Genomic DNA, 27901 nt, shown 5'->3' with positions numbered 1-27901 from the left:
TCTTCTACTGAAAGTGAATAGAGAAGTTATGCTTAAAAGAAATACTACATTTAAGCCTATTTAGAAAGCAGGTCTAAATATTAATAGAACCAACACAGCCAAGCTAGACACCAATGTTCTGGCATTACAATACAGAAACATCAAACTTGGTATAAAAAGTGTTAATAATATATGGGAAACTCATTTTGACAAAGAAATGAAGGAAAAGTTGGGGCAGAAACCTAAATATGTGTACAGTAGAGGGTGTAATATAAAGAATATTCTTAAAAGTGTCAGCAGAAAACAAGGCAAGCACAGGTCATTGATATTAAATGTGGTGCTTGCAAGACCTGTAGAAATATAAATGATGGTACGAATGTCTTTATAGGAAGTTTTGAACGTACTATAGGATGCCTGGGCAGGTGCAACTGCAACACCACTATGGTTGTTTATTTAGCTACATGCTTATCATGCCCTGGTTTCTACGTAGGCAAGACCAAAAGAAGGCTACAGGATTGCATTACTGAGCACCTTAGAGACATTGTCTTTTGGCTTTTTCCCCGGTTAGGGGTCGCCACAGCGGAACTCCGGTCCGCTAATGATTGAGCACCTTAGAGACATTAAAAATAAAAAAATGAACAATGGGAGGGTGGCCTAGAGGTTAAGGTGTTTACCTTACAAAAACAAGGTGCAAGGTTTGAGCCTCACAAGGGACAATTGGCTAGGCTTACAATGGCTCGCAAGGGCAGTTAGGTTCATAGGTTAGTACTAGGCTATGTTCACACTCTAGAATGTCCCAACTACAAAGAAATTTTTATTCTTTGTCATTGATGGAGTATAGAGTGACTCTAGGGGTGGGGATGATGAATTAGAATTAGAAGCCAGAGAAACTAAATGGCAACTGAGACTAAATGCTTGTTGCAAGCCAGGTTTAAATGATTATTGTTCAATAGCTCCCTTTTTGAAGCAAAAGGCAGCAGAGGTTTAATTTTTAAGTCTACTGTGAAAACACTTATCTGACTGCAATAAACAGATCAGATCAACTATGTTTTGAATGTTTAAGCTTATTTTTTAAGTATGTTTTATACTATGTTCATTATTAGTACTATTACTATTATCTTGAATGTACTTACTATTGTGGTTTACAGCATGTTATTGTGCACATTACATATTCAGGGGAAGTATGCCTTTAAGTTTAGTCAGGGTAATTTCACTGATGCAAGCAAAATCATGATAGTTGCTTAAGTTGGCGAAAGCTCTTAGTTGGTTTTACTTTGACAGCGTTTAATGTTAAATAAACTAGTATTTCACGCAAATACTGCCTTGGCGGCTCTCTTTTTTATTTTTATTTTCTAATGAGCGTGACTCAGACGCATACGCAATATTAAGTGCAAAAAAATACATTGGTCAGGTTTGACTTGTCTTGTACATCGAAGAATTTCAAATACTGGCACCTGAAGTCAAGATACAAGCATGCAGGATTATGCGAGGTTGGAATTGTAAGGAATAAACCATTTTAAATTACTATCTCCCAGTAAATCTGCATATGATTTAGTGTGTGTGATATAGTAAGTTCCGTTTCAGAAAGGCAGCTCAAATCTAGGTTTCTTTCTTTTTTTTCACAAAAAGACCTTTCTATACAACATTCTTATTTCTTTGTCACTATACACGTGTAGATAACATGATAGCTACTGCCTTCAGCCAACACATATTTCTTTATCCATCCCACATAGCTTAGCATGCAGTAATACAAGGGCACGAGTATAGTCAGTCAGCTGCTGTTGGCTAGTCTAAACAGCAGTGCTGAAGCTGCAGTGTTAATTACTGCAAATGCCATTATTCTACTTTAACAGCTAATAAAATGAAAGGCTTCTGACCCTTAAAGATGATGACCTAGGTTGTAATCTTACCAACCCAAGATACCATCTTTTAAGGGTCAGAAGCATTTTTTTTTGTTTTATTTTATAACAAGTTAGTTATTTCCTGGAGCATTAACCCCTCCAGACATTAAGGCACACCCTTAACTGTCGACAGGTCAGGTAATTTATTTTAACAGCTCTCGTACTGTTGATTTTTTTTTATTACTTAATCATTTGTTAACAGGGTAACTGAAATGACCACCCCAAGTACATCATTTTCAGACATGATCAGAATCAAAAACAAAGGCATACAGTGCATGTAAATATGAACAACAAAGAAGACTAATATAAATAATATCAAACAAAAACATTCTTTAAATGTAGTTAACAACAGTAAACTAACAGCTTATAGCGACTTTCATAGGAAAACACTGAACAAATGCTGAAATATAGACCCTTTTTATAAGGACTCAAAATCAAGCTGGCACAGAGATACATTAACAGCAGCATAATTCCACTGTTTAAGGCTTGTTTGAAGCAGCTAGTTTACAGCAAATAACAGTTAACTTTCAGAGAACTATATACAGTACAAATACCTACGAAGTTAATCAGATTTAAATGAATTACAGAAGAAAACACAAACGACAGTTAACATAGTTTACACTGATGAACTTTGGTCAACACCGTTTGTTCTATAGACCCTACATGTTTGCCCCATCCGCCACCCCCCACAGAAACATCTCCCCATACAAAATCCAATGCATCTCTTGTTACAGGTTGACCAGGGGTAGTCAGACAGAAGGGAAGACCTGGCTATCTTGTCTCCCCACCAAAACAACTCTTTTCACAAAGCCAAAAACACTAAAATCCAAATTGTCAAGGGATGAAAATGTTGAGACCATACTATTTTCAGGACTCACTGAATTTCCTCATATGTAATATGGCAACGTGAATCATGAAAACCACAGAAGCCATGAACCCTATATGACGCCCATGCCCTGGCCCAGCAATCAAGGAGCCTCAATCCTCATCACTAACACCAGTGAGGGGCGTCTCATACAGCAGGAAAGGATAACAAATGGACACAGTAAAGTGGTCGCTCCCTTGCTCTGCAGGTCCCCAATAAGACTCCCCACTGGCACAGCTATAGTGTCCAGATCTCAGCCAACTGGGCAAGCTAAAATCTCCAGCACCGTCTCTGTCCAACCAGTGCTTCATGTCCCTGCCCAAGTAGCTGACACACACACACTTTGAGATAAGAGTTTATACAACCACACAGACACTCCTGGGGAAGGCTGGCAGAGCAGCTGTGCCCCCTTTACCCAGACTATATGGTAGAAATCATTGCTACCACCCAGCTAATAATTATCAGCTACTCAAAGGCCCTTAAAAGTGTGTCCAATTATTACTGTGCAATATTATTATCCAATTGGTAGTATAACTAATCAGTCAAGGCTTATTAGAGTGACTTGGTACAGGATCCTTGTATACATGCAATGTACTCAGAGCTCAACTTATCTCTACATAAAACAGCCACAGTTGAAAGGTTTTAAAATATTTAATAATAAACAATAAAAACACAAGACAATACTTCTTACTACACAGTGCTAGTCAAGATAAATTCTTAAAATAATTCAGTAGTACAGTTCTGACATCACAGAAAAACACAGGCTAATCTTTCGACTTTCTAGCTATTTCTAAGAGAAAACACAAGTCTAAGATAACTTATATATATAACACAGGCAGAGTGCTGATGAGTTGGATGGTCAAGGCAAAAATGCTTAAAGCTCTCGGATTCTCTCCGTTTTTAAAATCACATTCCTGGTTCCCATTACATCATTCTTCACACTTCCCTGGGTTCCCAGGCTAACAAACTACATTTACATCCTTAACATCTCCTTGTGTTATCTTGCAGCTGGTCAGGAAGCAGAGCAATAAAAATACATTTGCATGTTTAAATCTAGCAATTTAACTCTTGGTTAAAACAACAGAAAGAATGTCTTCATCTAGACAAGCTGGAGCCGACTTTAGATCAAAGGGTCACAACATGCTTTTACTTGGTCAGTAGAGTGCACTGTTACATTTTTTCCAGTTCTACCTGTAACACTATTTTTACCATTTAAGACACCAAGCCTGTAGTTTCATTAACATTCACAGATGACATAATTATCTATAAAATTCTATCTAGCTAGGCTGGCAGTATATTTTCATGCAGAAGTTTGTGACTGAAGATGATTACATGCAATTCCAGGTACTGGTTAACTTTTCTCCTCAGGAAGGAACGCATTTTGCATGGAAGTATCTAGAAGCACCTCAGGAACAGTATCTTGTGTGAAGGAATCAAGGAGGATATTTGGATGTCGACCTGGAATCTTAGATTGATAAGGATGTCTCTTACCAAAGTAAGGGCCTCCTGCACTTTGAAAAAAAGATTCTGTAAAGACAAGTCATCTAAACAAAATAAAATGAGAATACCCTGCATTCTGCACTGCGCAATCCCAGAAGCTAGACACTTTGTGAACACCTGTTGAGCAGTAGATAACCCAAAGGGCAATGCAGCAATAGCCAACCTGAATGACAATGCAGAAAACAGACTGTATAACCCAGACACAGAAAGTCTTAGAAAACTTCTCAAAGCTGTGGCAGTAGGGATGTGACAAGCATCTTGCATGTCTAGAATTATCAGCCAATTTAGAGAAAAGAATGAGAGGCAACAAAGTCTGTAGGGACAAAATTATGTAGTTTAGAACCTTCACAAATAGAGGTCCGGTCAAGAATGATCTCAAAGAGCGATCCTTCCTTGGCACTAAAAAAATTGAGTAAAATATTTTCCCCCACCAATTTGGAAAAATAGTTCTATAACACCCACATAAAGCATTTGGTTGGTGACTGTTGGAAATAGACCAGATTGATCAGAAGGTTAGGAGGCCGAAACAATCTGATGACAAAGAGGACAAACAAGCCAGACTCTAGGACAAGTTTAAACTGACAGGGTGTATGGAGGCGAAGAAGGTTCCCTCATTTTTCTTTGAACCTTCTTACTACTTTTTCTTGTATGTCTCTTCCTAGATGCATGTTGGGTCATTTTCTTTGCTTTTCTGTAAAAGAAAGAGTTTGCAGCAAAGCTTTTAACAAACTAAGCTGAGTGACCCATTGGATTAGTTTCCCTCTTTCATCAAACTGAGTATCTGAATAATAGAAGGACCACATTATTCAAGGGAAGTTTTAAAATTTTAAATTTAACATCTTCAGAAAACTTCTGTGACTACACACAAGCAAACCACCTCATAACAGAAGCAGAAACTGAAGCACTGGACACAGTCAGCATAGTAATAACAGCAAGTTGGGGAATGTTTAGTTACCTGAAATACAAAAGTAATAAAGGAATTCAAAGATGACTTACTTTCTGAAGGGGAAGATTGGCAGTACAGCTCCTCATACTGTTAGAAGAAGCCAACAAACACTTCAACATGTGAGCCAAAATACCAAAGTGTAAAGTGCGGGAAGAAAAAATTCTCTTCTCAAATCTATCAAAAACATTCCCATCAAACTACCATGAGAGACCTGGAGAGCTGGAGTAGAAATATCAGGGACTAATGGGGAAATGGAGAGAGATTAAGATGAAAATGAAAGGACAGTAGGAACACCCATTCTCTGGTGAAGGAGTTAAATAAAGGGAAGAATGGGGAAAAAAATCAAAAGTACGTATAACAACTTAAGATTAAATGAGAGAAAAGAAAAGTTTAAAGGGAGAATGGAAGAATGAACTACGCAGCCAAGTGCTGGGCATAGCATGAAGTGTCTCCACAGACATTTCTACAATCCAGTGAGACTGGTGCAGATTTTCTCTCCGACAAATGATAGATGTTGGAGATGCAATGCAGGGGAAAAGGGCACAGGATCCCATGTCTTCTGTGAATGTCAAAAGGTATCTGACTTTGAAGAATCCTTACAGGGACTAGTAGATGAGATTAGATCTCTGCATTGCTCTCAACCTTCCATCTCCAAAATGAGGGACACTAGCCCTCATAATGTGGAACAAAATGGGCAAAATGTGGAACACAAGGTCATAGGATGGTTAAAATATGCTGGTTTTACTTATAAAGATCTTTTAATGTATTAATATGATTAATTTCTATTTACAATGGATTCCACTTAAAAAAATTCCTAACACTGAATGAGTGACAGTCTTTCAATGTGGAACTTTGAGGAACTTGAACTTATTAAGACCCCAAATGAGGTACGTTCCTCAAAATGAGGTACACTTGAGAGGTATGAATCTCTGAGAAAACAATAAAGGTAGAGATATGCTTCTTCTCTTGGGATACAACCAATATATCCCAAAAGAAACTGAAGGACTTCTGAGATTAGTCATAACAGTAGGTTAAAAAAAAAGGAAGGAAGTGGAAGTCAGACAAACGTGAGCTAATCAACAAATGTAGGACGTGGGAGCTAGAAATAGTATTGTGCAAAATGGAGTATGTGGCAGGGGCCTTGTAGAGTAGAGACAGAAACAAACAGGAAGGGGTGGAGGTGGAGGACACAGTATGTGTAATAGGATCCTTAACAGCCTAGGGCAAGGAAACTGGACTGGATGTTGACAGGAAGCATGATAATGTAAAGAGAGCACTGACCTGCAGGCAGTAAAGAGACAGAGGTGTCAAGGATGTTAATACTTCTGAAAGGAAAAGTGGATGGGGGTTGTTCTATAATTTACCTATTACATGACCCCCCCCCCTTTTTTATCATGGCTGTAGCACTACTAGTAACAGACTAACAAAGAGGATATAGATGGATGAACAATAAAAGGTATGCCATAAATATACAACACACTAAAGTGAAAAAAGGACATGTGATCAGGAGAACCTGACATTACAGAAACAGGAAAACACTCTAAGAAGGGGAAACAGTGTTTTGTCTATTGAGATATGGAAAAAGGTAGGAGGGGTAATTAATATGGAATTATGTAGGCAATTATGAGAACCACTGCTGTGAAAAACATACTCCCCGTACTAAGATAATCTCTAGGTATATGCCCATAGTCAAGGATCAACATGCTTGTTCAATTTTAGCAAAAGATGATGCTAGGAATGGTGGGATGGACTAGCTCCTGTCAGAAATTAATAACTCTGCAGAAACTGTAACATACTGTACCTGAAGAACTGATAGAAGAGATACTGTCCGAAACCTCACACCTAATATACTAGGGAAAACGCGGATGCTGGAATTGTGTGAGATGAGATGTATCACATGGCGTGAAGATAGCCTGGTCTTACTCTGCAGAGGATGGAAAGACTCCCATAAATTGGGCCTATGGCATGCAAACATGGAAAGGAGAGACTGAATTATTCAACACAAACGTGCGACTGGAACTTACAAGTACACATGGGTATTATTATATGTGACCTGAAGAGTTAATGAAGTATGGTATATTCATTTACCATGCATGTTTCATCACATCTCAGCTGTGATCTGACAAGTGTATTTGTTCATTTCAATATGTTAATGAAAGTTTACCATTCTTTTGGGAGAGGGATTAGGATTAAGTTTTTGTTTTTTTTTTCAGCAGGATTTGGCACAGAGATAGCTGTAAGACAGGATACGGGATGAGAAAACAAATACTTGCAAGACTGAGGCAGATGGATTGTCAGGCGTACTGCAGGCAATATCAAAAACATCCACCAAAACTGGCAAAACAGGAAGAATAGCAGCAAGTTGAGGCAATTCAACCTGTAATATGCCATAGGATTTATTGAAATAATGTGTTTTTTTTTTAGACTGTTCCCACTGAAACATTCAGAAAAAAAGAACTCCTCCTTAGGCAATTCTGAGGAGATGCTTTCCTCAGAGTCAATTTAATATGCTTTTCCCTAATCCTTTTCTTCATTATAAGACAGATAATCTCCAGAACGAGAAAGCCTGCAATAAACCTTGAACCAATTCAATAATCTCTTCTTTACTAACAGAAGCAGAATCTCTGAGGAAGATAAATATTTAATTTTCTGTCTCTTTTTTGAGGGGAATCCTTAGAAAGTAACCAACTCAAGGATGGCACTTCACCCCAGGAACCAGCTCTTATCCCAGCTATGCAGGAATGCACTCCCCGCTCCCTTCTCAGAGGCTGACAAGAGTAGTTCTCCAATGCCCGACAAGGGCACTTGGACAGCCACAAAGGACATGGCCAACCCCTAGTCCATGACAGCTGAAGAGGCATCAAAGAGGCTCAGAAAAAAAACGTGAATGGTCTGAGACGCAGGCCACAGAAGTCACCCATCAGCAGCTGAGGCACAGACCAAGCCCACTGTGTTTGCAAAAACTCCTTACAAGTTTTCCTTTTCTTGAGGACCACAGGAAGGAATAACCATAGAACTGCTATGCTGTTCCACTGAAAACAGAGACGGATTCCCAGCTAGGTCATGTCAATGATGGGCAAGTTGTCAAAAGTATTAACAGACACAAAACACATTCAAACTCCCAAAACATACTTGCCCCCAATAAATCCTATCAAATCAACACAAGTGCCTCCACAATTAAAATAAGTTACTCAGATCAACAGATCGTGTGACAACTCATTAAACACACAAGTCAATAAAAATCAGTAACCTCTCATATACAATATATTTTTCAGAAAAAATAGCATGGAAGGTGTTCCCTGGAGGAAATTTAACTGCCCGGCAATGGATTGATGATTGTAGGCAGACCGATCTTCCAAAGCCCGTAATAGCAGCACATTGTAAGGGCAACAAGAAAGGTACTGAAGCTTTTTTGCATCCAGCCTGCTGGTTTTCACCATTTATGAGCTTGTGCAATCAACTGCCTGGAAATATGTGGAAAGAACCCAAGGCTTTGGGAGACTAGTCAGCAGACACACCCTTGCAGGATATAACCCACACAGGTAAAGCTACTGCAGCAGTGATTATAACAATCTCACTTTTCTGACCCTCCTTCTGAAGATGGGAACCACTATCAAAATTTGCCAGTGCAAGTGTACTGTCCCAGCCTTCTATCATTCAACACTGAAAAGGGTCGTCAAGTGGAACACAACAGTTCCCAACACCATGAGCAAGTTCTGTCAAAATTGCTTCCACTCCCACAGTCCTGACACAGCAGAACTGTTTAAATACCTCGCCAACCTCATCTACTAAAAAGGATCCAGTTCCACCATTTGCATCTGGAGCTGCCTCCTCAGAAGAAGATATGTCCAATACTTGCATAAAGGTACAAAAGCTGTTCACCCCTCGATTCAGATCAGAACAGACATTTCTCTTAACCAGGCTCCTCCAAGGGATTCCATAATTTCCTACATGAGCACTGAAGTCTCCTAGTAGAACAACAGAATCTGCAGGTAGCAACACGCAAGTCAAAAGGGTCAGTCTTAATACAACTTCGGCAAATATAAAATTCTGTTCAGACAAACAAAATGAGGCTAGGCTTACAGTACTTCTTAAAGCACTACAAGAAATGGGACCAAAAACTCTCTGGTCCCTATCTTAGGAGCATACCTCTCAACCTGGAAACAGCAAAAATCTGAACAAGGCCCATGAAAAATAGGTACAAATCTGTACGCTGATTAACATCTAATTTGCGTACATAACTACATAACCCCACCCACTCCAATGGAATTGTGGGATACCAACTTTCAAATGCAAACTGAAGAACAGACAACCAAAATATGGCATGAGAGTCCCCCCTGCAGTCATTCCAATGTCCCATTACCTGGCGATTTCTCCCCATTTACCATAAACACTAAATGTGTGCATACTGCTTTACTTCTACAATGATTTGGATTTTATTTTTACATTTTGCAGCACAACAATGCATAAACACTAACAGACATCTCCTAAACAAAGCAATACTGTCTCACAATGAAAATAGACTGAAACCCACACACCACATCCAAAGAAAATGCATCTGGCCAGTGGTGGATAAAGATTACCTTTGGGCTGTTTTCAAATCATTGGCCTCTTGCACAAAAAATAAGAAACATACCAGTGTTCTTTTCTTTGATGCACCTTTGTGACTTTATTAAGTTACAATCCTTGTATAATGCAGCATATTTTTTAGACAGAGCACATTTTAAATTTGTTTGAACATTTTTCCATTAGGCTGTACTATAGGCAATAAAACAAAAGGCATGAACCAATAATGACAAAACTGCCCAATTCAGAACATTTCCATCATAAAAGTCTACTTCCACACCCACACTATAAATAGAATGACAGTAGTGTAAGCCATAGACATCTTGCACAGCTTCTCACACTTATTTTCAACTTCAGTTTTTTTTTCGGGGGGGGGGGGGGCAAAAGGTCAAAAACCAGGGACACATTTTAAACATTGCTTGAATAATTTTGGAAAGTTGCTAAAATAAAATGGGTTACCACCATGCATGTCACTGGCAAGTCTTGAACCCAGGACCATATGCACTACAGTCACAGCAACATACCACTATGCCATATCAGCAGTTTCCTGAGAAAAGGAAGACTGAAACCTAATGACTATCATTTAGTGAATTCAGTTCTCACTTCTCCCCATAGCTCTCAACCTCTTAGCACAAAAAACCTGGACAAACAATGCCACTAATGGGGGAATACAAATTCAGTTCTCACTTCTCACCATAGCTCTCAACTCTTATAACAAAAATCTGGACAAAGCTCAAAAGTGGTGGTGACTAGGGACTTACCAGGGACACATTTTAAACACTGTTTGCATAATTTTGGAAAGTTGCTAGAGTAAAATGTTGTGTTACCACCATGCATTTCACTGGCAAGTCTCTTACCACAAGAAACCTGGACAAAGACAATAATGGGGGACTACAAATTCAGTTCTCACTTCTCACTCACCATAGCTCTCTAGTACAAAAAAACAAAGCCAATAATGGGAGAACACAACTTTTGTTCACTTCTCACCATAGGCTTAGCTCTCAACTTTTAGCATAAAAAAGTCTAGACAAAGCTCCAAAATGGTGGTGGCTAGGGACTTTAGGTTTGTTTTACCCTGTACAAAAGGTACAGAGTTTGAGCCTGAATACTGCTAGCCACCAGGTGTATTACATGGGGGCAAGACACACGCACACACACACACACACACACACACACACACACACACACACACACACACACACACACACACACACACACACCTTACTGGAGAACAAACCTGCCCTTCTCATGCAATAACTCCATGAAATGAACAAAATAAATCCAAACATGTCCTGCTCCCATTGCCCAGTAATAAATCCAAACCCTTTCGATAAAACAAGTGCATTTTCTGGCCTGGCTGCTGCTAATAAATCCAAAATGCTAACTTTCCTGCTCGCTCTTGACTGCTGCTAATACAGCCCAAAATGAGTGCCGCTTCCCGCTCGCATTTGCAACCAGAAAGGACGACGTGAGCTCAAGGAACTCAATTCCGACTGGCTGATGGCCCTGACGGAGCTGACATCAACCTTCAGCTCCAACAGTGCAACATTCGAAATAATTAAGAAAAATAAAAAAAATAATCGGAAATGAAGGTGTGCCACTTGGGAATCGTGGCACCCCTTCATTTGGAGCCCAAAACTCGGCTAAAACTGAGTAATTTGGTATGGTTGAGAGGTATGCTTAGAAGGCTATCAGACCCTGCTGATAAGAAAGCTTAAAGTCTATACAGCTATGTGATCTCCATCCCATCCTTCAGTAGTACCCCGCTCAGGGTCTGCCAACAGTCTGTCGGATTGCTGTAATTCTGCCAATTCATCCACTATGAAGCAAGAACAAACTGTAGTGCTACCATCACCAAGCCTGTCACATTTTTAAATGCCCTGATGTACCATGTAAGCACTCAAGTGCAAGAAATGCAATAGTTACAAAACAGAGCAATCAGCTGCTTCCATGAGTGACATATCCCCCAGACAGACGCAGCCTGCTCACATCTCTCACTAATGAATGAATTTCCAATGGAGGCTGTGGACCATCTGCTTGATGAAGGAGGTTATGGCTCTCCATTCCTCTCCTTCCTACTGGTCCCTCCAATAGGGCTAAGTTGGCTATGACACACTCAGGGCTTCATCCCTCAATGTCATGCAGCAAATAAACCACAAGGTTAATTTTCAACATGTGAGGTCCTGCTTGGTGCAGTGTTGCTGACATAATGTGGCAACAAACTGGAAAAAAAACAGCCATGCTAGTACCCAGCTATCCTCCAGCATGGCTGGCATACTAGCACCCTACTAAACTCCAGTATGGCTGGCATACCAGGGCTGTCCATGCCCAGCTCCTCAGTCTTAGCTGGCAATGTGTTGTGAGCTCTGTAAAGTAATGCTAAAGATTTTCCCGTCTATATGATTCAATCATTAGAAAAGTTTCTTCCATTTCAGAATTAAAATCTGAATGCACTTTTTTTTTTTTTTTTTTTTTTTTTATTATTAATTTTTGCTTTTTTTCAGCTCTATTTTTATATGACTGGTGAAGGTAGGGAGGCAGCAGTCTGCTTTGGCAGTAACAGAGAATATTAGGGGCATAGTGATGCATACAGCTATAGGAAAGGGCATTTTACAGTTTTAGGACTGAAAAAGCAGTACAATTGCTAGCTGCCTGCGCTTAGATAAAAACTGGAACAATGGACTAAGAAGTATTCATAATGATCCAGAACATTCAAGTGGCAAAAAGTACAGTTGTGTACACTTACCATAAATGTAGATGTTCGAGTGTCTTCACTGTTGCAGTCATCACTGTACGGTTCTTCCTGCCGGCAGGCAGCCCTCGGTCGGCCAGAATCCCAATGTCTGGGTCCAGCGTCAGCTGTGTACTCATCCTCCCTGACGTCAGTGCGCCAGGGGTACAAAGCTCCCAGCCGATGCCATGTTCTCCAGTTTTTCTTGCCCCAGATGTCAGGTGCCCAAAAATAAAGGCTAAAATTAAAACAAAAATGTAACATACAACAAACCCCATACCCTGTAGCAAATACACCTCAGAAGAAGGGTGAAGCAGGGAACCACACCAATAAAAGTATAAGGGGGGGACAGGAGGGTGGGTAACCCAGACTGCAACAATGAAGACACTCTAACATCTACATTTATGGTAAGTGTACACAACTGTACTATGTTCATCGTGTTTCACTGTTGCAGTGATCACTGTAGGGTTGAATCCCACAGCTGAGATAAAGGGTGGTGGTTATAGAGTAGAAGGGTCGGCTAGAAGGCCTTGCAAGACTGCAGAAGTAAAGCCTGCCCTAGATTTAGAATAAAGACGGAGATTATAGTGCTTAGAGAAAGTATGCACTGAACTCCAAGTTGCAGCTTCCAAAATATCTTTGGTGGGGACTCCCCTGAGAAAGGCAGCTGAAGTAGCAGCAACTCTGGTAGAGTGAGTCCTAATTTTTCCAGGGATTTGCTTTCCATGATGAGAGTAACAAAATCTGATTCCATGAGCAATCCATTTAGAAATGGTCCGTTTTGAAATAGCTTTGCCTTGAGAATTTGCTGCATAAGAAACAAACAGTTGTTCTGTTTTCCTGATATCCTTGGTTCTGTCTAGGTAAAAGTGAAGCTGCCTGTGTACATCCAAAGAATGCAAGATCCTCTCCCCCTTATTTTGTGGATTAGGGAAAAAGTTGGCAGGTGAACAGTTTGGTTTAAAGCCACTTTAGAAACCACTTTAGGCATGAAAGTAGGGTTAGTCCTCAAAGAAACCCTGTCTTGATGAAAAATAATGCAAGGTTCCACAGCCATGAGTGCTTGCAACTCCGAGACTCTCCTGGCTGAAGTTAAAGCTAGTAGGATAACAGTCTCCCATGATAAATACTTTATATCGGATGCGGCAGCAGGCTCAAAAGGTGGCAGAGTAAGCATTTCCAGTACATAATTGATGTCCCAAACAGGAATGGGTGGAGTCCTAGGGGGCCTTAAATTCTTTGCTCCTCTGAGATATTGTTTCAGAAGTGGATGTGAAAAAAATTGGAGGATCTGTATTATAATGTGCAGAGATAGCTGAGGCATGTATTTTTATGGAAGAAAAAGATAAACCCTTATGCAACACATCTGTTAGGTAATGTAGAATCAATGGAATATTTGGAATGTGAGGATCCGATTCCTGAGCCTGCATCTAGGTGCAAAATCTCTTCCATTTTCCTGCATAAGATTTCCTAGTGCTAGGCCTTCTGGCTTCTAAGAGGACATCCGTAACCTGTTTGGAAAGGGAAGGATTAAATTATAGACCCTGAATACGTCAGGCTGCCAGGCTGAGAGTTTTGATATGAGGGTGCAGGACCTGGCCCTGATGTTGAGACAAAAGATTTGGAATCTGAGATAGAATCCAAGGAGGTTCCTGGGATAGATTTATCAGTGTTGAGTACGAAAATTGTCGAGGCCAATTCGGAGCCAGTAAGATCATCTTTGGTTTGTCCTGTTTTATTTTTAATAACACCCTTGGTAGGAGAGGTGGTGGTGGGAAGGCATACCCAGAGAGGTTCCTCCAACTGAATGAGAGAGCATCCACTTTCCATGCTAGCTTGTAATAGGTCCTTGTGCAAAAAGTCTGTAACTGGTAGTTGTGGGGAGATACAAATAGATCTATGTCTGGGCAACCCCAGGCTTCTGTAATCATCTTGAATATTTGGGTGTCTAGCATCCACTCGTGTGGGTCTGACAGATTCCTGCTCAGGCTGTCTGCCAGAGTGTTTTGTTTCCCTGGCAGGAATTGAGCTTGTAGATCCACTTTGCAAGCTAGTGCTGTGTTCCATGAGTCATGGCTAGTCTGCAAAGGGGGTAGGAGTGTGAACCCCCCTGCTTGTTTATGTACCACATAACTGTGGTGTTGTCCATCCATATCGGTAGCTGCCCTGGCTGTAAAAGATCCCTGAAAGCCATGAGGGCATTCTGTACAGCCAACATCTCTTTTAAATTGATATGTAGATGCTTCTGATCCTCTGTCCAAAAACCTTGAAGGCCTTTCCCCTGCAAGTGGGCTCCCCATGCATAATCCGAGGCATCCGTGGTTATCACTTGGTTGGCTGGAGGTAGACTTAAGGCTTTCCCTTTGTTTTGAAGACATGCCGTGGCCCACCAATGAAATTCCTTTTGCAGGCAAGGCAAGACAGCAATCACTGTTTCCAGACAGTGACAATGCTGGGACCATACGCTTTTTAGGTACCATTGTATCTTCCTCATATGCAGTCTTGCATATGGTATGAGTAGGATGCAGGAAGCCATGTAACCCAAAGCCTGCAGGAATTTCCTTGCAGTTAGCGGAGACATTAACGCCAGACTTTTGAAAGTTGAAGCCAGCTGAAGTTGTTTTTCTGGCATCAGGAATGCCATCTGGGTTGTAGTGCTTAAAAGAGCACCCAGGAAAGTTATCTGTTGAGTGGGTGTCAAATTTGACTTTTTTACGTTCACAGTGAATCCCAGGCACTTGAGTAGATTCTGAACAAATTCCAGGTGCTGGAGTAAGATGTCCTTGCTGTCTGCTTGAATAAGGCAGTCGTCCAGATAAGGGTAAATTTGAATTCCCTTGAGTCTGCAGTAAGCTACTATGGTGCCAGGCACTTGGTAAAGACCCTGGGTGCAGTAGATAAGCCAAAGGGCAGCGCAGAGAATTGGTAATGTTTCGAGCCTGCCTTGAACCGGAGGCATCTTCTGCACTCCTGTCCGATAGGAATGTATAGGTAAGCCTGGTAAGCCTCCTTTAAGTCCAATGTCACCATCCATGCATTTTTGCTCAACATTGGCAGGAGCTGCTGCAGACTAAGCATCTTGAACTTTGGTATCTCCAGGAAAGTATTTAAGACTGACAGATCCAGGATGGGTCTCCAAGTATTTTGCTTTCTGGGAACTAGAAAGAGTCTTGAATAAAAGCCTTGTCCAGTCTCTGAATTTGGAACCAATTCTATGGCTCTCATAGCCATGAGGGACCTCACCTGTTTTAATGCCTCCACCCATTGAGTTTTTGGTAGGTCTGGCCATCTGTTTGGTTTTGGCAAGGTGTGAAAATGGAATTTGTAACCTCTTAAAACTACATCCAGAACTCACTTGTCTTGGGTTATGCAAGTCCAATTTCAGTGAAAAAGAGAAAGTTTTCCTTCCAGAGGAGCATCCAGGAGAGAGATTCCTGGAGCCATGCAGGGGGAGTCATTGAGCCCGTTTCCTATAAGGTTGAGACCTATCTTTTCCACCCCTGGGGGTGGAAGCACTCCACTGCCTAGGCCTATATGAGGTCTGTGCTTGGGCCCTCCCCTCTGGGGCACCTATATCTACCCCTCTGAGGCCTGTCCGAGCTGGGAAAGGACCAATTCTTAGCTGTCCAATTTCTGCTAAATCTAGGAGGCTGAACTTTTAAGAAATCCTTAACCGTTTGCATGGATTTTGCCTTATCCTCCATTTTCTTTATAACCTCTTCAGCCTTAGACCCAAACAGAACATTATGTTGAACAGGAGCATCCAGTAATTTTGCTTTTACTTAATCAGGCAAATTTTGTTCCTTTAACCAAGCATGCCTTCTAATGACCGTGCCAGTGGCTGCCGCCCTGCAAGAGGCCTCCAAAGCATCAAAACCACAGTGTAAGGTAGGTTTCCCCACCTGCTCAGTAGCATGCATCAAATCTTGTAATTCCTTGTCTACCAATGCAGAAATGGTACACATTTGTTTCATAACAGACAAAAGGTATTGCTGATATTTCAACATATGAAATTGACAATTCAAAGCTCTAATAGATAAAGTAGCAGAAGTGTACACTTTTTTGCCCCATCTCTCCAAAGCTCTAGAATCCTTATCTGACGGAATAGGGTTCTTAGCAGTGGCGGCCTTAACACCCTTAGGACCCTGAGAAATGGTTTCTGGATCAGCAGTAGGATTTTTAAATAGAAACTGGTGAGAGTCAGGGACTCTAATATCTATCAGGCTTAGCAGGGGCCGGAGGAAAGGAGTCAGGGGTTAAATTAGACTCAGTAAAGACATCATCCACAATATCCAAAATAGGAGGTATAGCCAGGGGTCTGTGTTGGGGAAGAAGAATGAAATCCCTAAGCCTTCTCTTAGATTCAGAGTATTCCTGCCTTCCCAGTGAAAATGTTCCCTCATGTCATGTAAAGTTTCCCCAAAAGAGTAATCTTCAGGAGGAGAAGCTGAAGGAATGGATTCTTCAGCATCAGAATCCTCATAAGGAGGAAAAGTATAATCCTGTTCACAGGAAGACACTGAAGAGATAGATACCTGATCAGAGGATTCATAATCCAATTCTTGTCTTGGCCTTTTGTCTGGAGGGGGATGGGAACCCCTAATCATAGTTAGCAAGTCCTCAGCCATTTTAAGCATTTGTTTTTGAGATTTAGGTCCCGGATCAGGGGAGGCCTGGGCTTGAGTCTTTGTTTTAGAAGAAGGAGTCTTTGCCTTTGCCTTTACCTGAAGCTGCGTAGGCCTGAAAACCCCCTCGGAAGCCGGTACCTGCACAACGGCTCAGGACCCATCCAAGGGAGCATTATCTGAAGGTCCTGCACCTGGAATATCCGAAGGCCTAGTTGGCTCCTCGTGGGAGTCCGTATCGGCAAGCGGTTCTGAAATGGCCGACAGGGGCTGCGAAAGCGCCTCACTGACGACGGCCGAACAGGCAGCTGGCTCTAACTGTAAACTGTCATCTGATTTGGACCTCAGAGGCCTATCTTTATCCTTGCGCCTTTTATGAACTCCGGTTGTCGGCAGCGTGTCCGACGACATGTTATAATTAAATCACCTCCCAAAGTAATGAAAGGCAAAATCATATCTCCGTTTAATAGTACGTTGATTAAATCTAGCAGAAAACTGACAACTAGCTATGTCGTGGTCAGGGCCTAGGCAAGGAATACAGTAAGAATGAAAATCCTTATGAGGTATTTGCTTCCCACATGAAATACAATTAACTTTTTCTAACATCGGACTGGAGCAAGAAAAAAAAGTTTCCCCAACGGGGTACTTAGCTTTGAAAAGAAGAATGTCTTCGGTTTGAATTTCCAAAAATAACAGGAGTCAGCCAACCGGCACTTGCGAACTGCTTCCACCGCGTGGCAAGAAAGACTGGAGAGCATGGGACGGCTGGGAGCTTTGTACCCCTGGCGCACTGACGTCAGGGAGGAGGAGTACACAGCCGACGCTGGACCCAGACTTTGGGATTCTGGCCGACCGAGGTCTGCCTGCCGGCAGGAAGAACCCTACAGTGATGACTGCAACAGTGAAACGCGATGAACATCTAGTTGTGGCAGAAAGTACAGTTTTGTACCTACCATAAATGTAGATGTCCAATAGATATGCAACTGCAGTCCTGATATATGGGTTGTCCTGCCTCAGGCAGCCCTTCGGTCGGCCGGATTCCAAAGTCTGGGTCCGGCGTCGGCTGATGTCGCCTCCTCCCCGTCAGAGCGGCTGGGGTATAAAAGCATCAGCCGACGCCATCTTCTTCAGTCTTTCTTGCCCCAGATGCCAGGTGCCCTCCAAGGAAGGCTAAATTTAGAGAATGGATAAAAATTCCAGACATGCACAACAGTAATAAACAGATACACCGTAACAGATATCCCCAGCTAATTTGAAAAAGGGGGAGTGGACCCAAAAAAGAAAATTAGAGAGGGGAAGGAGGGAGGGGAAAACCTGACTGCAGTTGCATATCTATCGGACATCTACATTTATGGTAGGTACAAAACTATACTATGTGCTTCAAGAATGCAACTGCAGCCCTGACATACGGGTTGAATACCATAGCCAAGCTGGGGGTGGTAGGATCTAAGATAAGGATGGTGTAGCTAAAATGCCCTGCAGGACTGCAGAAGCAAAGCCTGCTCGGGATCTGGAATATAAAGGCAGGTTGTAATGTTTGGAAAATGTATGCACGGAGCTCCATGTAGCAGCTTCTAGAATGTCCTTTGTAGCCACCCCTCTTAGAAAGGCTGTGGAGGTGGCTGTAGCTCTGTTGGAGTGTGGCCTGATATTGGCTGGCACACCTTTTCCATGGAAAGAGTAGCAGAATCTGATGCAGTTTCCAATCCATTTTGAAACTGTTTGGAAATTGCCTTTCCTTGTACTCCAGCAGCGTAAGCTACAAATAGTTGGTCAGACTTTCTGTTGGCCTTTGTTCTGTCCAAGTAGTAGCGCAATTGCCTGTGGATGTCCAAAGTGTGCAGAAGTTTTTCTCCTTTATTTTGAGGATTGGGAAAGAAAGTAGGCAGGTGAATAGCTTGATTTAGAGAAACCCTGGATATTACTTTTGGCATGAATGAAGGATTGATTCTTAAAGAGACTCTGTCCTGATGGAAAATGAGAAATGGAGGTACTGCCATGAGGACCTGTATCTCCGAGACTCTTCTTGCTGAAGTAATTGCCAACAGGAAAACTGTTTTCCAGGAGAGAAATTGCAATTCTGAAGATGCTGCTGGCTCAAATGGAGGAAGAGTTAATTTTTCCAAGACGAAGTTGAGGTCCCATGCAGGCACTGGTGGTTTTCTTGGAGGTTTGATATTCTTTATCCCTCTTAGAAACTGTCTTGGCAAAGGATGTGAAAACACAGGTGGATCACAGTTGTATTTTGCTGAAATTGCTGAAGCGTGTATTTTTATGGAAGAATATGAAAGGCCATTGTGAAGCATTTCTGCCAAGTATTCTAGTATCTGTGGGATGCTCATTACTGATGCATCCTGACCCTTGTTGGCATTCCAGATGTTGAATCTCTTCCATTTGGCTGAATAAATTTTTCTGGTGGAAGGCCTGCGAGCTTCCAGTAAGATCTCTTGAACTTTTTTGGAGAGAGAGATATGGGGAGAAGTCATGGAACCCTCCAAGCTGTCAGTTGCAATGTTTGCAGGTTGGGATGAACAGTCCTGTAATTGTGCTGAGTTATAAGCAGAGGCCATTGAGGCAGGAGCCACGGCTTGGTGCGAGTTATGCTCCTTAGTAATGGATACCAGTGCTGTCTTGGCCAGTCTGGAGCTATCAAAATGCCTTTTGGTTGTTCTGCTTTGATCTTCAGTAACACCTTGGTCATTAATGGTAGAGGTGGGAATGCATAGATTGTTAGAGAATTCCAGGAGAGAGCATCCATTCTCCAGGCTTGAGGATGGTGTGTCCTTGAGCAGAACTTCTTCTTCAGATGATTGAGGTGTGAGGCAAAGAGATCTATGTCCGGCCTTCCCCATGCATGAGTTATTTGTGAAAAAATGTCTGGATGCAACATCCATTCGTGTGGGTCCATAATGTTTCTGCTTAGACTGTCCGCCAGAACATTGTCCTTGCCTGGGACAAACTGGGATTGCAACTGTATGTTCAGTTTCAGGGACTTTTCCCAAAGAGCCATTGTTAGTCTGCAGAGGGGGTAAGAATGGGTGCCTCCCTGTTTGTTTATGTACCACATAACAGTGGTGTTGTCTGTCTTTATTAGCAGATGACCTTGCTGAAGAAATTTTCCGAAGGCCTCGATTGCATGAATCACTGCCAACATCTCTTTTTGATTGATGTGCAGATGCAATTCCCGGGGGGCCCATTGCCCTTGAATGCATCTGCCCTCCATGTGCACCCCCCATCCATGATCTGAGGCGTCTGTTGCAATGGTTTGGCTTGCTTGAGGTTTGTTGAAAGACATGCCTTTGTTCAGTTGGCTTGCTTGTGCCCACCACAAAAATTCCTTTTGTAGACATGGAATGAGTGGAATAATTGCTTCTAAGTTGTGGCTGTGTTGAGACCATAAACTTTTTAGGTACCATGGTAGTTTTCCCATGTGTAGTCTTGCCAGTGGAATCAGAAGAATCCAAGATGCCATGAAACCCAGGGCCTGCAGGATTTTCCTTGCAGTCATGTGGGTGTGCTTTGCTAGGCTTTTGAAGTAATCTGGTAATTGTTCTTGTCTTTCTTCTGTAAGGAAAGCCATTTGTGAGTTTGTGTCCAGTTTGGCTCCTAGAAAAATTATTTGTTGGGATGGCAGTAGTCGTGATTTTTGAATGTTGACTGTGTATCCCAAAGCCTGTAGTAAGTGAATGACATAGTCCAAGTTTCTTATCAAGGCTTGCTTGCTGTCCGCTTGTACAAGGCAGTCGTCCAGGTAAGGGTATATTTGTATCCCCCTGAAGTCTGCAATGTGCAATTACTGATGCCAGGCATTTTGTGACTACTCTGGGTGCAGTAGATAAGCCAAAAGGCAATGCTGAGAATTGATAATGCTCTGACCCTGCAAGAAATCTGAGGGATCTTCTGCAGCTGTGTCTGATTGGGACATGCAGGTATGCCTTCTTGAGGTCCAGAGTAACCAGCCAAGACCCCTTGCCCAGCATGGGAAGAAGTTGCTGTAACGTCAGCATTTTGAATTTTGGCACAATGAGAAAAGTGTTTAGAGCGGACAAGTCCAGTATAGGTCTCCATTGCTTTTCTTTTCTTGGAACAGGGAACAGTCTTGAGTAGAATCCCTGGCCTTGTTCCTGAGGAGGAACCTTTTCTATTGCTTTGATTTGTAGCAGCTTTGAAACTTGTATGAGTGCCTCTGCCCTTTGATTTTGTGGCAGGTTTTGCATGCCTTGTCTTGTTGGTAAGGTATGGAAGTGGAACCTGTAACCTTTGTCTATTATGTCCAAAATCCATTTGTCCTTTGTAAAAACGTGCCAATTTTTTGAAAATAAAGATAATTTTCTGCCTAAAAGTGCTTCTCTTTGAGCCTTGGTCGGCGGTGTCAAAGTCAAGTCATTGTGATTGTCCCTGTGGAGCAGTAGAAGTCCCTGCACCACTTCTCTGATTAGTTGGTTGCCATTGGCGGTCCCTGTAGGAGCCTCGGTATTGCCCTCTACCTCGAGCACGCCTGTTTTTTCCCCTTTGGAACTTGTCAGTGTCTGGAAAGAACCAATTCTTTGAAGGCCAATTCCTGCTGAACCTTGGTGGCTGAACCTGGAGGAAATCTTTGACGGTTTGTACTGATTTAGCCTTTTCCTCAATTGATTTCAACACACCCTGTGCATTAGCACCAAATAGCTTGTCTTTTTCCAGAGGTGCATCTAGAAGCTTTACTTTAACATGATCTGGCAATGTCTGTTCTTTCAACCAAGCATGTCTCATATGGCCCCTGTCATAGCTGCCCTACATGAAGCTTCCAATGCATCATAACCACACTGAAGAAAATGATTGCTAACCTGCTGAGTATTATGAACCAAATCCTGCAAGGCCTTTCTATCTAAAGGCTCAGGAGAGGCTAACTTTTTCTGTAAATCATCCATCAAGAAATCCTGACACTGAAACATATGAAAAAGACAGTTAAGTGCCCTCATGGCAAGGGTGGATGAGGTATAAACTTTTTTACCCCACCTCTCCAGGGACCTAGATTCCCTGTCTGCGAGCAAAGGATTATTGGCCGTGGAAGTGGCCACTCCTTTGGGCCCCTGAGAAATAGTTTCTAGATCAACAGAGTGGGCCTTAAAGAGATGTTTATGAGTTTCAGGAACCCTGTAATATCTGTCTGGCTTGACAGGAGCAGGAGGGAGAGAATCAGGAGAAGTACTGGAGTCTGAGAACACATCATCCAATACATCTAACACTGGGGGTATAGGTAAAGGCCTGTGCTGGGGTAACTTAAGGAAAGTCCGAAGCCTTTTCCTGGAGTCGGAGAAATCCTGGCCCTGCCACTGAAAATGCTCTTTCATGGAGTGGAGAATTTCCCCGAAAGAAATATCCTCAGGAGGAGAGGCAGAGGGAATGGATTCATCAGCATCAGAATCCTCGTAGGCCGGGAAAGATTCTTCCTGGGAATCTGAATGGGCTGACTCACCAGAGGATTCATCTGAGGAAAGGGTATCTGCCTGCTCAACCCTAGGCCTTTTGTCTGAAGGCGGCTGAGAACCTCTGTCTGGATGAGACTGAGAGCCCCTGATTAAAGAAATTAGATCTGCAGCTAAAGTCATGATCTGTTCATCAGAAGTGGGACCCTGTGAAACAGATTTAGGAGGGTGAGACTTAGCCTGGCTGGCAGCCTTAGCACGTGTGTAGGCCTTGATGGACATAGACACAGGAGACCTAGCTGCCCCACGTGCTGGAGTAACTTTGTCCATCGGTATGGTGTCCGGCAAATCTAGGGCTTCGGTTTCGGGAGGAAAAATCAACAACCGGCACCGGGGTAGCCTCCGGGACCGAAGTGTGCGGTAAAGCGGTGTCGTCGGCCTGGAGCGGTTGAATTACCGCCTCCGAAGAGACCGATGCACTCGCGGTAGGCTTTAGCGTGGTGTCGGTGAAGTCGCGGCCCACGAATGTCGGTCCCGGTCCTTCCGTTTTTTGGAAGTATGTGCTGTCGGTAGTTCCGACGGCATGATATAGGAGTAATTTTCCCCAAAAAAGTCTACAGCAAATTCTGCCCGGCGCCTAAGTGTGCGCTTATTGAAGCAAGCACAGGCAGCACAGGCCGAGACGTCGTGGTCTGGGCCGAGGCAGGGAAGGCAGAAAGAATGGAAGTCCTTATGAGGTATTTGTTTACCACAAGACAAGCAATTATTAACTTTTGCAGTTTTATCTGACATCGGCTGAGGCAAGAAAAGGTTCCCCAATGGGGTACTTAGCTTTTTGATGACTTCGGTATCTGAAAACACAGGAGCTGGCCGACCGGCACTTGCGAACTGCTTCTGCTTCGGGCACCGCGCGGCAAGAAAGACTAAAGAAGATGGCGTCGACTGATGGTTTTATAACCCAGCCGCTCTGACGTCGGGGAGGAGGCGACATCAGCCGATGCCGGACCCAGACTTTGGAATCTGGCCGACCACAGGGCTGCCTGAGGCAGGACAACCCATATGTCAGGACTGCAGTTGCATTCTTGAAGGACATCCACACCTGTCCTTTGACTAAAATTTCATCTTTTAATGCTTGCTAAAAAAGATGAATTAAAGACCAAGTATCTCTCACAAATATCTCCTGTTGACACCATCATTAGGATAAAGCTGTGTAAGCAACTACCCACCTAAAAGAATAAGATCTAATCAGAGCCTGCAAAAGCTTGCCAATCTCTTCACAAGAAAAGACAAAACGTGTCAACAGTGGAAATGGTTGGTTCCCTGCTGGAACACCCAACTTGTTTGGTGCAAATAAATAAATTGCTCCTCCCTGCTTCAAAAACCCCCTTCAAAACACATCATATCAACTTAAATTCCAAGCTGTCTGCCATGTTTCTTATGGTGACAGACACTCCCAGAGTTCTGGAGCTGATAATAAAACAAAGCTGAATCTTCTTTTCACTGTAATCTCCAACTTGGCTTTAGGCACACAGAATGGATTAATAGCGATGGAAACCCCATACCTCTCAACCTACAAACACTGAAAACGGGAACAAAAGCCCTTGAAAAGTAGGCACATCCAGCTAAAAAGTCAGTCATCTGAAAATGTAGGGACCCAGTTCAGCGAGTCCTGCAATGCTGAGATTGACTGGACAAATAAATGGACTTACTTACACCAAGTCCAAGTTCGAGATGGCCATTTCTCGAAATATTCCGTTTTCTCTGGTATACCTAAGTTGGCAGGGGTGTGGGCAGCTTGCCCTCCCCCCCACCACATCACCTCCCTGCAAAACATAAGGTTAAAAAAGGAGACAACTGATATTAGATATTCACTCTTGTGCAATTTCAATCTTACTTTTTAATTTGGTTTGTCAGCACTCAGCATTACAAGCATCAACAATTCAATAGTGAACCAACTAAAAATCTGGCCATCTAATTAGCGAAAAATTAAAAACACATAAAAGTGACAATTTTTTGCCTGACTGAATTATTTCATATATTTTCTGGCATTGTTTTCTGGTTCTCATCTGTCCTGAAACTGTTTTTTCCCCTCACTCCTACCCTATTCTTGTGGTGGTGTTATAGTTGGTGACTTTCCAGTTGCCCACTCCTACTGTAAATTTGATCTGGGCCACCCCTCCTCCCAGTCTAGTGTTTACTCTGCCAAATACAGACAGAACATTTGAGAAGGCCAACTCAATTAGGTTCTTAACTTTCAAATTATCTTCTGCTCCTCTTTCCTCTCTCCTTGCATTTCACTAAAAAATAAATTGCACTTTCATCTGCTTTTACTGTATTTGTGCTTCTTCCTGCTTTATTTTGCTTTTGCCTCTTTCTTAAAAGTACTCAAGTGTATTTATTCTGCTGCATTTATTACTGCTTGGTAGTAGCCTGATTAAATTGTAACTGTTGACTCTAGCTTTGCTTGTACAACTTGAGCACTAATTCAGGCCATCTTTTTTTGAGAAGGTTCCCCTGCACCCTAGTGGCAGGACTGTGCAGTTAGAACTTGTCTGATTGAAGACTGCTGGAACAGGGCTCAGTTTTGAGCTTTTTTACTGGTTAATCGGGTAATTTGTTTAAATCAGTTTGCTCATTTTCTGTTACAAAAAATTGCACTTTATTCATCTGCTTTTACTATATTTGTGTTTCTTCCTACTTGATTTTGCTTTTGCTGCCTGCTCTTAAAAGTACTTAATTGCATTTATTCTGCTACATTTATTACTGCTCGTTAGTAGCCTGATTAAACTGTAACCGTTATTCTAAGCCTTTGGTTTAAGCACTTGGGCTTCAGACCAGTTGTTTTACATTAAGAATGTTTGTGGTCTGCAATTGTGGCAGATCAGGTAGCTTACATCCTTCTAGTTGGGAGTTGCTGATTGAAGGCTTACTGTCTGTTATTCTAAAAGTGTATTAGTTCTGGTTTAAGCACTTGGGCTTTGGGCCAGTTATTTTACATTAAGAAGGTGGGAGGAGAGGGTAGATTCTGAGGTGAGAGTTACTGGTTAAAGGCTTATTGTGCATGCTTATTTGAACTGTTTCTTTCTGAAATTGGTACACCTTGTTTGCTGTAGCATAGACTAGATTCAGACCTGCTGAATCTAGCTCTGTTTGTATAACTTGAGCACTAATCCAGGCCATCTTTTTTTTTGGAGAAGGTTTCCCTGCACCCTAGTGGCAGGAGTGTGCAGTTAGAACTTGTCTGATCGAAAACTGCTGAACGGGGCTCAGTTTTTAGCTTTTTATTGGTTAATTTGTTTAAAATCAGTTTGCTCATTTGCTACTGTTATATTAAAAAATAAATAAATAAATAAATAAACTTTATGCATCGCTACTTAGCTAGGGTTAAACTATTCCCAGCACCATAAAGTTTGCTCTTCAAAATTTCCCTTAGAATTAGCCAGTTTTTTAGTTTTAGCACTCAAACCTATTTCTTTGAGCTCAGCACTTGTTCAGAGCTCGTTGTAAGCACTAAATAAGCTACAAATTACTACAGCACTCATCTTTCCTCACTTGTCTAGAGGAAAACAGTTTTTAATACTTAATAAATAAGCTCCTATCCAGGTATGTCTAAGGGTCAGCTCCCGGTGTTTTCTCCTGTCTACCTAATGAATCTGGGCATCTTGGGGCAATGCAGCAATTGCCTCATGTACACAGACAACCCTCTCCTGTTACCTCAACACTACAACCTGTGAGAGATGCACTTATACAGCCAAACTCTCTTCACCAAAGACTGCACTAGACAGTCAAGAGGGGAAGGGAAACACTTGCACCATACCACACTCATCACATAGTCCCTCAAAACCTACACCACCAAAGTACACACATAGAAACACAAAACACACACCTACATCCGCAGAGGCTCTCAAAACCCTTCCCAAGCAACAGAGCCCTCCAAAGCAGAAATGCAAGCAACCTCCACCCCCCAACACAACCCAAATGACACAGAGCCGACAAACTCAAGATGCCACTCTACCACAGCTCATAAGGCAACGTACCCAAAACTAGTCATAGGTGACTCTATAGTCAGGCACACTGATGTTCCACTCACTAGACTAAACAAGGAGAAAGTTACTGTCAGTTGCCTGTTGGGTGCCAGGATCCGCCACATAACGCATGCACTCAGTTCACTCCACAACAAGTACAAACCTGACTCTGTCATTGTCCATGTTGGTGTGAATGACTTGAGATGTACCTCCATAGACTACATAAAAAGAGACATGGAGGAGCTTTCTGATCTTGTAGCCCAGGCAGGTATGACCCTAGCCCAGAGTAGCATCCTGCCATCACCCAGAATGATACCACAGTACAAGGACAAAATGACTGACTTCAACAATTAGCTAACCTTCTGGTGTCATTTTAAGGGGATTCAGTATCCTGTCTGCCTGAGATGACATGATCGACAAACCACAATGCTTCACCAGAGATAGCCTGCACCTGTCGCCCTTTGGGATACCGGATACTGGCTAAGGCTAGTCACCCCTATAGTGCCTTTTTTAGGCAAGGTTCAAATGACAAACTCACCACCATAACAGGTACAAGGAAGCAAAATCTGAGGGTAATGCTACCCAATGCTAAAAGTCTAAACCTCAAAATGCACTCACTCGAGGCACTCTTTAAAATGGAGAACATTGCCATTTGTACAGTGACAGAGACCTGCTTCAAGGCCCCAGACAGCACCCCTACATTACCAGGCTATAATTCATACCACACCTTTCGTCCACCTAACCTGGACCTAAACACTAAAGGAGGAGGCGTGCCCATATTTCTTAAGGATAGCCACACCTCTAGGCTAGTTGCATGTGAGATTATCCAAGTACAATTAACTCTGGGCAAGACCACAATCCAAATTGTAGCTTGCTACAGATCCCCCACCATGCCCCGGGATTCCCACTCCTCATTTCTTGATACACTGGAAAATATTAGGGTACAACCCAACACCCTAACAATGGGCGATTTCAACTACCCCAGCATTCACTTGGAAAACTACTCATGTACCAACGTTTTCTAGAATTCATAAATTCCCATTCCTTGGATCAACTTATCCACACCCCCAGCAGGGGCAGCAATATCCTAGACCTTGTCATTACCAACATGGGCGACTGGTGTTCCACACCAGAGATCAATTCCTCGGTCAGATCCGACCACAAGCTAATCACCCTAGACATCCACATCCCGCCCCCACCCCCCATTAGGGAAACCACTGTAAAAATTTCTTCAAAGCCAACTTCACGCTTAAGACGAAGTGGAAAACTTCACGACACCCATGCAGACAATAGAGGTACGACTGCTAAATCCTACACAAATGCACTTTATAAGCACTTACATGAGTGCATGATCG

The 27901-nt window shown here is 42.4% G+C and overlaps 1 protein-coding gene across 7 annotated transcripts in view; it reads right to left on the bottom strand.

Moving 5' to 3' along the window:
- The window catches only part of NUB1 (negative regulator of ubiquitin like proteins 1), a gene marked incomplete in the record, with an annotated part of 1333835 nt that overhangs the window by 1178454 nt on the left and 127480 nt on the right, over positions 1–27901 (bottom strand). The window contains 1 exon segment of one of the 7 annotated variants that reach the window (XM_044066901.1): positions 24235–24314. 7 annotated transcript variants of the gene reach the window in all.

This window comes from Protopterus annectens, chromosome 3.part1, assembly GCF_019279795.1.
Source record: "Protopterus annectens isolate FY-2018-M chromosome 3.part1, PAN1.0, whole genome shotgun sequence".
Lineage (NCBI taxonomy): Eukaryota > Metazoa > Chordata > Ceratodontiformes > Protopteridae > Protopterus > Protopterus annectens.
The sequence above is the reverse complement of the archived record's forward strand: the minus strand, read 5'-3'. Positions and strand labels throughout refer to the sequence as shown.